Below are 13,981 nucleotides of genomic sequence, written 5' to 3'. Positions count from 1 at the left end.
TTGCACTTCAATTAGTTATGAAAGTGTATTCCATTCATTTCAATGGCCGCTGTTTACATACGAGGGTTCTGTCGCCTGAAACAAAACACCTGAAGCTCAAAAAAGTACATGAGCTTCTTTTATGTCAATTACAAGCGTTTTTGGCCCCATAAACTTCAATAGAAATAAATAACTTGAACGTTTTATGAGTGTTTTATGAGCGATTCCCAAATCACCGCAAATTGCGGGGTCCAAAACACCAAGTTGTGAATGGAGCCTTTAAAAAAGCCAGAAAACCCCCAGTAAATTGATATGCTCAGGTGTGAATAGAGCCTTACCCAAGAGGAACCCTTGAATTAATGTCAAGTTTCAGGGTACCCAGCTAAAGCCAACTCATTGGTAGCCAGGCAGAAAAATGGTCCATGTTGGCTGGAGGGAAGAATCCCACCTTACCCGTACAGATAGTTCAAAAGTTCATTGGCGTCTGTCTACTGGTAATGCCAAAAAGTGATAGACTCAGAACTATGCAGACACCATCAGATTTGAGGTCCAACAGTCACAGAATCCCTAACAACTTCTGGAGGTACCCTAGGGTTCCAGGAAACCCTGGTTGAGAATGGCTGGGCTAGAGCTCTGCCTAGATTTTATTGTGGTATGTATCCCCACTGTGAAGGTTCCCTCTTCTCTTTGTCCTGGTGACCACTAGACATGTGCAGAGTAAAATATTTCGTTTCGGAATTTCGTTTTCGTCCGAAAACTTAATTTATTTAGTTACTCCCGAAAGTCGTTTTTATTTATTTCGTTTTTCGTGCAAAAATTGCATTCGTCCGAAAATCCACATGAATTACGTTCGAATCTGTCTTGGAAGGCTTATGGTGTCTATCAATGTATAAAGAAGATTTGACGGAGCTAACTATATAGCATACTTTAGAACCCTATTAAAGTCTATGGGACTCCAACGTTCAAAATCTAAAGTGCTAATTTTAAAGGCTAATTTGCAAGTTACTGTCCTAAAAAGTGTTTGGGGACCCGGGTCCTGCCCCAGGGGACATGTATCAATGCAAAAAAAAGTTTTAAAAACGGCCGTTTTTTCGGGAGCAGTGATTTTAATAATGATTAAAGTGAAACAATAAAAGTGTAATATTCCTTTAAATTTCGTAGGGGGGGGTTGTCTATAGTATGCCTGTGAAGGGGCGCATGTTTCCCGTGCTTAGAACTGTCCCTGCACAAAGTGTCATTTATGCAGGAAAAAAAGTCCTTTAAAATCACTCGCAGCTATAATGAATTGTCGGCTCCGTAATACAGAGAACACTCATTGAAAGTCATTGATAAAAAAATAAAATAAAAAATAAAAATAAAAAGCGTGGGGGTCCCCCAAATTCAATTACCAGGCCCTTCAGGTCTGGTATGGATATTAAGGGGAACCCTGCCTCAAATTTAAGAAAAAATTTGACGTGGGGTTCCCCCTAAATATCCATAACCAGACCCTTCAGGTCTGGTATGGATATTAAGGGGAACCCACGTCAAATTTAAAAAAAAATTGACGTGGGGTTCCCCCTAAAAATCCATACCAGACCCTTTATCCGAGCACGCAACCTGGCAGGCCGCAGGAAAAGAGGGGGGGACGAGAGAGCGGCCCTCCCTCCCTCCTGAACCGTACCAGGCCACATGCCCTCAACATTGGGAGGATGCTTTGGGGGTCTGTGACCCCTCAAAGCACCTTGTCCCCATGTTGATGAGGACAAGGGCCTCATCCCCACAACCCTGGCCGGTGGTTGTGGAGGTCTGCGGGCGGGGGGCTTATCAGAATCTGGAAGCCCCCTTTAACAAGGGGACCCCCAGATCCCGGCCCCCCCCCTGTTTGAAATGGTAAGGGGGTACAAAAGTACCCCTACCATTTCACAAAGAAAATGTAAAAAATGGTTAAATAAAACAAACACACTTTTGAAAAATTCCTTTATTAAAAATAAAAAAATAAAAAAAAGATTCCAGCGGCGGTAATCCACTCTTGCTATCCAGCGACGGACGGTCATCTCTCCAGCGATGTCTCATCTCATCCAGCGCAGCGATCCATCCTTCTTCTGTCTCCTCCACGGAGACACTACAGGCATTCCGGCGGCTGACATTTCTTATATACGGAGGGCGGGGCCACCCGTCACCTGACCCCGCCCCCCTCTGACGCAAGGGGAAACCCGGGGTTCCCCGTGACGTATGGGTGACCCCGCCCCCCCTCTGATGTAATGGAAACCTGCCTGTGTTACATCAGAGGGGTGCGGGTCACCCCTACGTCACAGGGAACCCCGGGTTTCCCCTTGCGTCAGAGGGGGGCGGGGTCAGGTGACGGGTGGCCCCGCCCTCCGTATATAAGAAACGTCAGCCGCCGGAATGCCTGCAGTGTCTCCGTGGAGGAGACAGAAGAAGGATGTATTCGCTGCGCTGGATGAGACATCGCTGGAGAGATGACCGTCCGTCGCTGGATAGCAAGAGTGGATTACCGCCGCTGGAATCTTTTTTTTATTTTTTTATTTTTAATAAAGGAATTTTTCAAAAGTGTGTTTGTTTTATTTAACCATTTTTTACACTTTCTTTGTGAAATGGTAGGGGTACTTTTGTACCCCCTTACCATTTCAAACAGGGGGGGGGGCGGGATCTGGGGGTCCCCTTGTTAAAGGGGGCTTCCAGATTCTGATAAGCCCCCCGCCCGCAGACCTCCACAACCACCGGCCAGGGTTGTGGGGATGAGGCCCTTGTCCTCATCAACATGGGGACAAGGTGCTTTGAGGGGTCACAGACCCCCAAAGCATCCTCCCAATGTTGAGGGCATGTGGCCTGGTACGGTTCAGGAGGGAGGGGGGGCCGCTCTCTCGCCCCCCCCCTCTTTTCCTGCGGCCTGCCAGGTTGCGTGCTCGGATAAAGGGTCTGGTATGGATTTTTAGGGGGAACCCCACGTCAATTTTTTTTTAAATTTGATGCGGGGTTCCCCTTAATATCCATACCAGACCTGAAGGGTCTGGTTATGGATATTTAGGGGGAACCCCACGTCAAATTTTTTCTTAAATTTGAGGCAGGGTTCCCCTTAATATCCATACCAGACCTGAAGGGCCTGGTAATTGAATTTGGGGGACCCCCACGCTTTTTATTTATTTATTTATTTATTTTTTTATCAATGACTTTCAATGAGTGTTCTCTGTATTACGGAGCCGACAATTCATTATAGCTGCGAGTGATTTTAAAGGACTTTTTTTCCTGCATAAATGACACTTTGTGCAGGGACAATTCTAAGCACGGGAAACATGCGCCCCTTCACAGGCATACTATAGACAACCCCCCTCCTACGAAATTTAAAGGAATATTACACTTTTATTGTTTCACTTTAATCATTATTAAAATCACTGCTCCCGAAAAAAACGGCCGTTTTTAAAACTTTTTTTTGCATTGATACATGTCCCCTGGGGCAGGACCCAATCTCCTATTCTATATCGAACTGTTGTAACAATGAAAACGAACGAAAATAAAGCATTTATTTATGTTGGATCTTTCGTTTTTCGGATTTTGTGCTTTCGTTATCGTTTGTCAAAACGAAAACGAAAATAGCTGAAATTCGGACGAAAATGCGTTCGGACGAAAATGAATGCACATGTCTAGTGATCACTGTCAATGAAACAGAAAGTAGGGGAAAACCTGAATTTTGTTGTCATGAAATCTAAAGCTAGAGACAAATGTTCTAGTGATAACCATTTATATATATTTTGTGTGTGTTTTTAAGACAGGAAGTGAAAAGAAATCCCCCTAACAGGACATGGACAGCAAAAAAAAAAAAAAAAAAATAGAGAAAAAAAAATTTTGGTGATTTTATGCTATCGCTACTCAATTCTAAACTACAAAAAAATTGGTTTGGCTCTACATACATAAGGATAAGTTTACTTGAAATAAATAGATGCAGACTAATTGATTGGTGCTGCCAGCACGATGCCAAACTCTGGACACAAATTGAACAAGCTCAAAGTAAGATACCACTGACGGGTGCACCGTGGAGTGGAAGCTTTACCTCGTGCCCTGAAATCACATCCCTTGATAGAACCTACATCACACATATGTTCCCATCTGTTTACATAGGCCTCTCTCTCCCCTCCAGACTCCCCACTATTCCCCCTTCTATGGAACCCACACTTCTCCCCTGGCCTTCGTGATACATCTTCACCATGCTGGTCGCCACCAGGCTTCCCATTTCCTGACAGCCGGTAGCTGGCCTTCTATTGCATTCTTAATGGTCCCTCAGGTCTGTTCTGTCTAACCTTCTGGAGAGCTCTTCAGCTGGGCCATTTTTTACATTCCCTACCAGACCCGCATTGCTTTGGTCAACAATTGACCACTTTTGAGGAATATTACTCCTATGAACAAGCTTTACCCCAGGTACTCTCTAAAACATACAGCTTACTGATTACCTCTTCCGAAGAATATCGCCTGCCTTGCTTAAGGAAATGTGAAGTGGACTTGAACCATACCTTTACACCAGACCAACAACAAAACATTATCAGGTTTTCCCTTAAATCCTGAATCTGTACGAAAATTCAGAAAAAAAATCTGACAAGGTGGTATCATACCCACTACCTACTTCATAAATTCTTCCCCACTGCCACCGACTGTTGTTGGAGATGCCAGGAGGGACGAGGAACGTTACACCGTGTCTTTTGGTCCTGACTAAACTTGAATACTTTTGAAAAGAAGTTCGGAGAATTATCCAAAAGTTCACGGATTACGAGGTCCCTGACGATCCAGCCTTCTTCTTACTACATGTCTCAGGCATTCCAGCAAAAACTTCTAAAAAATCTATTGTATGTCACCTCCTGAACGCTGCCAAATCCTGTCCTTCTTAATTGGAAGAGCACACAACCACCGACTATCAGACTTTGGCTTCATAAAATGGAGGAAATAAATAAGATGGAGGACTTAATCCTCATAGCACAACGCAAACATGAAAAGTACTCTCAAACTTGGAAGTTGTGGAATGTTTATCTGTTCTGGGGAAGGGGCAGCTCTTTTTTGAATCATAACCTATCTGTCTGGCAATCACTCCTGCTTATTTTTTGTTTTTATCAAAACTGATCTTCTAGATTGTAAGCTCTAACAAGCAGGGCCCTCTGATTCCTCCTGTATTGTACTGTAATTGTACCGTCTTCCCCGATGTTGTAAAACGCTGTGCAAACTGTTCAAACTGGCGCTATACAAATCCTGTATTATAATAATAATAATAATAATAATAATAATAATAATAATTTACCATACCATCTCAACCCTTCCTTCTAATCCCCCCCCACCCCTTTTTTTTCTCTCTTACCCTCTCTCTGCCTTTCTCTCTCTTTTTTTCTCCTTTCCCTTTCTTTCTTCTTTGTGCTAAGTATAAAAAAAGAAAAACTGGACTGGGTAGTCCCATGTATTTCTTTGAATGTCCAATCCCAGGCGAACGTTTAGGCTCGGTTAGGGATTGGTGACTTTAAAATCGAAGCGTTCCATTTGCTGACTTACTGAAATTTATGAATGCTAATTTTTCCTTCACTGTTTCTTTGATTAAACTACGTGGATGAATGTACCATTATTTATGCATGAATGACTTGGTAAAATGCAATTGCCTTTTTTCTGGTTAAAATAAAATATTTGAAAAAAATAAATAAATGCACATTTTGTTTCAAGTAAAAAAATGTGCATTTACCTTTTGTTTTCTTTTTCGGAGCCTGGAAAACATTGCACCCGCGATCAGCAGATCACTGATGTCATGTAGGTCTCCTGCAGACTTGTCATTGTAAGCTGTTTACCCCATACATCGTACGGCCAGGCAGTTTCACGCTGACAGGAAGACTCAATAAACTACCACAGTGCCGTGGTAGTTCATGGAGAACTACAAGCTGACAGCCACAAAGTATGTCAGGCTTGTAGTTAATTCACATACAGAGCTGTGTGAATGAATGACGCGACCGTGAGGGCGGAGACGTGCTGTTTTCAAAATGTGACAGCTAGTATGGGGAACTTCTCCCTGTATTGCTGTCACAGGGAGAGAAGGGGACGGGAAGCGGCTGCAGCATTGGGAACATGGTACATGTTCCACCCTAAAAATGGGGGGGGGGGGCACAGGGCCATCTTAATAGCATCATGGGCCCCTGGGCAAAGTAATGCACTTGGGCCTCTACCAACTTGCCCCAATTCATGCACTACCCTTAAAAAGTAAAGTATAAATAGATGATATAATTAAACATATTTATTAGAACTTTAGGAAAACCATAAATCAAAGTCTAATCAACATAAAGGGCACAGTTCAGAGGGGGGAGGCAGAAGGGTATAGTACTGGGGGGTCAGGAGAGCACAGTCCATGCAGAGGACAGATGAGCGGAATTTAGAGGAGGCAGGATGGCACAGTACAGGGGATTAAGAGGGTATAGTACAGAGGCAAGAAACCACAATACGGGGGGAGGGAGGCAGGGGAGCACAGTACATGGGGGCAGCAGAGCACAGTACATGGAGGCAGGAAGGCACAGTACGGGGCAGGAGGGCACATTACGGGGCAGGAGACCACAATATGGGGGGAGGGAGGCAGGGGAGCACAGTACATGGGGGCAGCAGAGCACAGTACATGGGGGCAGGAAGGCACAGTACGGGGCAGGAGGGCACATTACGGGGCAGGAGACCACAATATGGGGGGAGGGAGGCAGGGGAGAACAGTACATGGGGGCAGCAGAGCATAGTACAGGGGCAGGAGGGCATAGTACGGGGCAGGAGACCACTATATGGGGGGAGGGAGGAGAGCATAGTAGAGGGGGGTGGGAGCACACAGTATGAAGAGGTACAATGATACAGTATGGGGGGGGGGGAGGTGGCACAGTATAGGGAGCAGTAATGTATAATACAGGTACAGTCTGTGCTCGTCAACAGAACAGCACAGGGAAGCTGCTGTCATGGATGGCAAGCATGATGCAATGCAAGAATATCATGAGGCCCCCATGCACTTAGCATTAAGACAGCCCTGATGGAACATGTAACATGTTTCCAAAGGTGAATTTCTCCTGTAAAGTGGTTGTATTGCCCGCTTGGTGATTTTTACCTATAATAAGGTTTACCTGTAGGTAAAATCTCCTAAAATGCACAGTTTCACCTTGCTGACCTCAATGGCGCATGTACTCTGAAGGTCCAGCGCACTGTGCCGGAACTTCACAGCTGCTTGCCGGAACAGAGGACTCCCGTGTGCATGTGTGGGAGTGACATCATTGCGGCTCCGGTCCCTGATCCCAGAGGAACCACTGAGGGAACATGTCAGTGGGGGCTTCGTTCTAAGGTAAGTATTTCATAATGTGCTAGAATGCGATGCATACTAGCACATCATGCTATTGTCTTGCAGGTTTTTTGTTTCGTTTTGTTTTTCAGCAATTTACTACCACTTTAAGTATGCTAGTATAGAAACACTAAAGTTAAAGTGGAATGAAACCCAAAACCAAAAATGTAATATATTGCAGCTTTCCAATCATTAGATGTGGTGGCTGCATTAGTTTTCTTTTTTTAGACTTTTTCCCTTTGTTTTCACCTGGTGATTTTTGAAGTAACACACTTCCTGTATTAAATTGCCTCCACTCACTCTGAATTCCATTCATTGCCGCCTTCATGCACGAAATAAATAAATAAATAAATGAGGAAATAAATAATTAAATGGCACAGGGGGCACATTTGGACAGTATCATTGTCTGTCTGGGCGGAAGGGAGTGTTAGAAGTACTAGGAGATTTAGACACAGTAACAAATTGAAGCCAAACTCCAGCTAACATTTTAAAAGCAGTTACAGCAAATAGTTTTTCTTTTTCCTTTTGGGATAAAGGCTTTACATAAATAAATAAAAGATAATTATGGTAAACGCATATATGAGTGATAAATGTTTGTCTCAGTCCTCTAACTGCTACATCTGCAGGATAGCTTGCTCTGTTGAAAAACAACAGAATTACTGGCCAGATTACCAGGTGAAAACAAAAGAAAGAAAGCGTAAAAAAGAAAACAAATGCAGCCATCACATTTAGGACCTGGTAGGCTGCAATGATATAAATATTTGCTTTTGGGTTTAATACTGCTTTAATTACTATTCTAAAAAGTCACAGTAAGTTTTAAACAATGCACAGAATAAATGTGTGTCAGTGTGTAACAGAAAGCCCTATAAACCTTTCACACAAACCCAATACAACAGCCAGCCCCGGCATTAGTAGTAGAATCCTCACTGGAGTTTTGTAGTAGAATGTCTCTGTTTAGGAGCATAATTAACTTTTTTTAACAGTTTTCATGACCTGATTTTTTATTTTTTTTTGCTTAGTGACAGATTTTTTAGAAGTGTTAAAAAAAAAATGCTGAAATGCAAAAATATATAAAAAATATATCTGCAAAAGTTTTCCTTTTTTTTAAACTTATTGGAGCCAATAAGGAAGGCAACAATAATTATGTATTTACCTCTTCCAAAAAAAAGTTACAGTGGTTCTGTTTTTGCGACAAAAATAGCCCCTCACTATTTTATTTTATTTTTTACAAAAGGAGAAAAACAGCCAATAAAAAAACAAGTGAAATAAAAATTTAAATTATATTAACTAAACATCTAAATACACCAAAAAAAAAAAAGAAACGAAACATCTAAATATATCCCATTTTTTTCAGACTTTCAGAAAATAAAATACAAAGAGCAACTACCGACAGTACTCAATCAGGAATGTTCATTGTTCCAAATTCCATCAACTATATAAAAGCTACATTTTTTTCTTGAAAAAAGAGAAAAAATAAAAATAATAATAATTAGAAAAAAAAAGATTTTTTTTTTTTTGGCGTTTACCAGATAACAAAACAATCATCTGTTGACTGGCTTTAAAAAAATATTGCACACAATGCAGCCAATCCTTTCCTCAGTTTGAAGCAGTTGAGTCAATAAAAAATGATTGGGGATTGGTTACCTTGGGTTATTGCTCTTTTTAGTTAAAGTGTATCTAAAGCCAAAACATTTTTATTTATTTTCTTTTAGTTCTGGATGCAGTGGTGAAGGGTTAGAACGTTCATTGGATTGCTTAGCTGTCAGTGTCCCACGTTGGTGAGATTCCACCCATCTATGCGTCCTGGTGACCATTGTCACTGGGGCTGGAATTTAAGGGAAAACCTACAATTTTTCAGTTGTCACCATAGAGGAGAAAGTCTTTTTTTCACCATAAATAGAGGGGAAGTCTTCCAATGGGGACAACTGTCTAAGGAGATTTCCTTCAGATTGGAGAGATTTGTTCTCACTTCCTGTTGTGTCTCTGGGACAGGAAGTAAAGGGAACTTTTTCAAATGGGACAGAGATGGCAAACCATTCTATACTCCATTCAAAATTTAAATAATAGGAAACAAACAAAAAAAACTGTTGTCTTATGATATGGTTTAAGCTCAATTATTAGTGAATGTCTTCACTGACCTTCTCCCTGAATGCAGAATGAAGTCTCTTCCTCCAGTCCCAGTGTGAAGTGTTCAGCCCAGAACAAACTTCTTGCAGAATCTTTGTGTCGGCCTCTTATGAGCTGCTCTCTGGTCTGACCATGAATGTCTTAATAGAATTAGTGTCACAGGACGGACATAAGGATCTCTCCTTCTGAGGATGATGTAAATTATTTTTTGAGGTATGTCCCAGAATAGGCGCACAATGAGGCCCTCTTAGACAGCGATAAAGATTCTTGTGATTGGAATGTCATTGTGTGTATGGAGGGGACAGCCTGGAGGAAGAGCGCAGCTTCTCCTGGTACAGACACATGACGGGCCAGGAATGTAACAACCAGGAGAGATAGAGAGAAATAGATAAACACGTCCGACCGAATGGGACGCGTCACCATTCACATCTCTCCACCTTCTATACATTCACATCTCTCCACCTTCTATACATTCACATCTCTCCACCTTCTATACATTCACATCTCTCCACCTTCTATACATTCACATCTCTCCACCTTCTATACATTCACATCTCTCCACCTTCTATACATTCACATCTCTCCACCGCCTAATACATTCACATCACTCCACCGTCTATACATTCACATCTCTCCACCTTCTATACATTCACATCACTCCACCGTCTATACATTCACATCTCTCCACCGTCTAATACATTCTCATCTCTCCCCCTTCTATACATTCACATCACTCCCCCGTCTATACATTCACATCACTCCACCGTCTATACATTCACATCTCTCCACCGTCTAATACATTCTCATCTCTCCCCCTTCTATACATTCACATCACTCCCCCGTCTAATACATTCACATCACTCCCCCGTCTAATACATTCACATCTCTCCACCGCCTAATACATTCACATCACTCCACCGTCTATACATTCACATCTCTCCACCGTCTATACATTCACATCTCTCCACCGCCTAATACATTCACATCTCTCCACCGTCTATACATTCTCATCTCTCCACCATCTATACATTCACATCTCTCCACCGCCTAATACATTCACATCACTCCACCGTCTATACATTCTCATCTCTCCACCGTCTATACATTCACATCTCTCCACCGCCTAATACATTCACATCTCTCCACCGTCTATACATTCTCATCTCTCCACCATCTATACATTCACATCTCTCCACCTTGTATACATTCACATCTCTCCACCATCTATACATTCACATCTCTCCACCTTCTATACATTCACATCACTCTGCCTTCTATACATTCACATCTCTCCACCTTCTATACATTCACATCTCTCCACCGCCTAATACATTCACATCTCTCCTCCGTCTATACATTCACATCTCTCCACCTTGTATACATTCACATCTCTCCACCATCTATACATTCACATCTCTCCACCATCTACACATTCACATCTCTCCACCTTCTATACATTCACATCACTCCGTCTTCTATACATTCACATCACTCCACCTTCTATACATTCACATCTCTCCGCCTTCTATACATTCACATCTCTCCTTCGTCTATACATTCACATCTCTCCACCATCTATACATTCACATCTCTCCTCCGTCTATACATTCACATCTCTCCACCGTCTATACATTCACATCTCTCCACTGTTCTATACAGTCACATCTCTCCACCGTCTTTCTATTAGTGCCAATCAGTGCCCCCTATCAGTGCCAATCATTGCTGCCTGTCAGTGCTGCCAATCAGTGCACTGAGTGTACTAATGGGGCAATGAACTCAGCAGCCAGGCACATTATCCAAGGGGGGCGGCCTGGTGGGGCACAACTGAAATCTGTTCATGTTTAAAGATCTGCCAATCTTTAGTATATTAGGTAATCCCCACACTACAATTTACAATAAACTACTGGAGGTAACATAAAAAAGTGTCAGTAAAAGGCCTGGCACTAAGCACTGTTGTGTTTCCATACCATAAAAAAAAAAAAGCGCAGTGCTAACTTACAGATTAATAATTTCACATATAATACACATCAGACTGAAAATAAGACATACTGTAGAAAATAAAACTTAGCAGGAATGGTGGAAACCCCTCCTATAGATATTGGCTATAAAAAATATCTTCATCAGGTTAGGCCAAAATGTATTCTGCTACATATTTTTGGTAAAAAAAAAAAAAAAAGAATTTGCAATAAGCGTATATTGATTGGTTTGCGTAAAAGTTATAGCGTCTACAAAATAGGGGGTAGATTTATAGAATTTTAATTAGATTTTCTAATAAATTTAATTTGAGTTATCATTATATAAAATAATGAATGTGGGGGCATTTTAGTGGGCGTGATTTTTTTTGTTTTTTGGGGGGGGGCTGCATTTCATTCTTGGGCCCAGGCAGCACAATGTCTTGGGCCAGCCCTGAATGGAATGGTTTGTTAGATCAAAGCATAGTCATATGTTAAGCACCATACACACTATTAGATTTTCTGCTGATTTTTGTCATCAGATTTACCAAAACCATGTAGTGGAAGGGCCTGTCTTATTTCTTACAGATTGAAACTCCTAAGGTTTGACCTCATATTATATGGTTTTGGTAAATCTGAAGGGAAAAAAATCAGCAGAAAATCTGATAGTATGTATGGGGCTTTAGAATGGCCCAGACAAAGTACAGACCTAAATCCAATTGAGAATCTGTGACAAGGCTTGAAAATCACTGTTCACAGATGCTCTTCATCCAATCTGAAAGAGCTTGAGCTATTTTGCAATGAAGAATGGGCAAAAATATCACTCAGCTGTAATTGTAGTGAAAGGCGGTTCTACAAAGTATTGACTCAGGGGAGCTGAATACAAATGCACTCCACACTTTTCAAATATTTATTTGTAAAAAAATATGAAAAACATTTATCATTTTCCTTCCACTTCACAATTATGTGCCACTTTGTGTTGGTCTATAAAATCCCAATAAAATCAAATTATGCTTTTAATTGTAACATGACAAATTGTGGAAAATTTCAAAGGGTATGAATACTTTTTCAAGGCATTATAACAGATCAGAAGATGCAGCCAAAACATTTCAGAAACATAAATGAACATAATATAACACATATATTGTTTTATGTTCTCTCAGCTTTAACCCTTTATGAAGGGGGAGTTGTGAGCCCCTGAAACGAGTTGGCTACGTGGTCAACCTTTACTGGACTTAGTGAATTTGTGACACTCTTATCCTTTGCATTTAGATCTGCCTGTGACAGGGTAGATATAAACCCAAAAAAAAAGGAGAAATAAAAGATTGCTAGGGAATGGAATGTGAGGGACTGCCAACATCCTAAATTATAGACATAGAGAACATGCAACTAGTGCACTGGGAGTCGCCCCCTTGGACTTTACAGGCAGAAAGCAGTATAAAAGTATCTAAAACGCAAATATGTGCCACTTTGATTGAAATACAAAGCAGTAAATATTGCCAGCAGACAACAACAACAATTATGCAAAGTACACCAATAGAATTCATAATACATAGATATACATATATATCAAACCCAAGGCAAATAATCAAGGCACTGCCAAAGTCAAGCTGAGGTCAGTCCATGGAGATTTGTAGCAGACATCCCGACATGTTTCGGAAAACTTTATTAGTACATATTTTCCTTCATCAGGAGGTATTTAATTTGGGTGACTTTATCTTTGTCTGCAACATAAATATAATACACAATATATGTGCAGTTACATGTAAAAGCAAATAGTATCATGTAATAAATGTATACAGTGTTTTGAGTCAAAAGGTACTTTATTACATGATATTATTCACTAAACATGTCATTGCACATATATTATGTATTATATTTATGTTGCGGACAAAGATATGAATTCTATTGGTGTACTTTGAATAATTTTTAAACAATTGTTGTCTGTTGGTAATATTTACCGTTTTGTATTTCAATAAAAGTGGCACATACTTGCCTTTTACATACTTTTATGCTACTTTCTCTGCCTATAAAGTCCAAGGGGGGTGGCTCCCAGTGCATTGGTTGCATGTTCTCTATGTCTAGATATAAGCCCTTAATGGATGAGGTCTAGTTTGCCATGTGCATTGTGTATCCAAAAAATATTTATTTTTCCCCATAAAATCCTATTGTTTTTATCCTTTTCAGACAAGGCAGAAGCATAGCCAGGCAAGCAGGGAGCAAACAAGGGGTTGACAAGAGTAGTTGATAGAATCAAAGTCCAAATAGAGTTCAACTAACAGGCTCAGGTTAGATGCGGTCACAATGACTTCAATAGGAGCGCATAAAAAACAATTTTTTTCTCCGTTATTTTTGGCCAATGAAAGCACAAGGTTTCGCTGACACATTGTTATGAGTGAGCTGCATTACACAGGGTGCTTTAGCCCCTTTAGCAGGCTCTGGCTAGGATCACCATATCTTATCTTCAACTGACAACCATGCACAGTGCAGCACACAGCAACCTGATGACACTATATGCACCATCACAACTAAAAAGTAAGTAGCTAAGCATATGTAATTGACAATATGGTCAAATAAAGTATACCGGATATTAGTAATACAC

General features: G+C 41.1%; 1 protein-coding gene across 31 annotated transcripts in view; it reads right to left on the bottom strand.

Moving 5' to 3' along the window:
• The window catches only part of ABLIM1 (actin binding LIM protein 1), a 472,724-nt gene that overhangs the window by 254,747 nt on the left and 203,996 nt on the right, over nucleotides 1-13,981 (bottom strand). The window contains exon 1 of one of the 31 annotated variants that reach the window (XM_077454968.1): nucleotides 9,439-9,746. The exons of the other annotated variants lie outside the window; for them this stretch is intronic. The gene's annotated coding sequence lies outside the window, so the exon portion shown is untranslated. Of the gene's footprint in view, nucleotides 1-9,438; nucleotides 9,747-13,981 lie in introns of those variants that run through there. 31 annotated transcript variants of the gene reach the window in all.

The sequence above is a fragment of the Lithobates pipiens genome, unplaced genomic scaffold (assembly GCF_037356315.1).
Source record: "Lithobates pipiens isolate NorthernLeopardFrog02 unplaced genomic scaffold, aLitPip1_a1.2 Scaffold_25, whole genome shotgun sequence".
NCBI classification, from domain to species: domain Eukaryota; kingdom Metazoa; phylum Chordata; class Amphibia; order Anura; family Ranidae; genus Lithobates; species Lithobates pipiens.
The sequence above is the reverse complement of the archived record's forward strand: the minus strand, read 5'-3'. Positions and strand labels throughout refer to the sequence as shown.